A 612-nucleotide genomic window follows, 5' to 3' on the forward strand; every position below is an offset into this window, starting at 1 on the left:
TACTTTTGTCATTTGATATTGCACAACTGTCTCTCCTGTCTTTCTGTTTTGGGTGTATGATCCTGAGCTACACAGGGAGAAGGAGTGTTTGGATGATTTGTGAACCCCATTGATGCTACTCTCATTGATAACATAGGACCAAATGTGACGCTGAGGTGTGTACTTCACGTATTATGGGGAGTGACTAAGAGTAAGGCATTTGTCAATTGAAAAGCTTCTCTGCCTCTTGGCTAAGATCAAGTGTAGTATCTGTTCTTATGCCGGGGTCTGGCAAACCCATGGTGGAGAATGGAGAAAAGCTCGGTCTGGCCAGAAGGGGCAGTCTGAAGCCCGAGGTGCCATGTGTCCATTGGTGCCTGAAAATGCACGGGTGGTAGATTCAGGGGGTTCACTACGGCTGGCCGGCGGTCGGGCTCCCGGCGACCAGCATCCCGGCGCCGGAAGCCCGACCGCCGGCTTACCTACAGCGTGGCGAGCGCAAATGAACCCCTTGCGGGCTCGCTGCGCTCGCCACGCTACGGGCACGGTTGCGAGCTACGCGCGCCACACTATTTTATTCTCCCTCTATGGGGGTCGTGGACCCCCACGAGGGAAAATAAGTGTCGGTATGCC

General features: G+C 54.1%; 1 pseudogene; it reads left to right on the forward strand.

Annotated features, from left to right (window-relative positions):
- The first annotated feature begins 210 nt into the window (after positions 1–210).
- LOC134913255 (U2 spliceosomal RNA) lies at positions 211–280 on the forward strand (annotated as a pseudogene).
- Positions 281–612: the final 332 nt, after the last annotated feature.

This window comes from Pseudophryne corroboree, chromosome 4 (genome assembly GCF_028390025.1).
Source record: "Pseudophryne corroboree isolate aPseCor3 chromosome 4, aPseCor3.hap2, whole genome shotgun sequence".
Lineage (NCBI taxonomy): Eukaryota > Metazoa > Chordata > Amphibia > Anura > Myobatrachidae > Pseudophryne > Pseudophryne corroboree.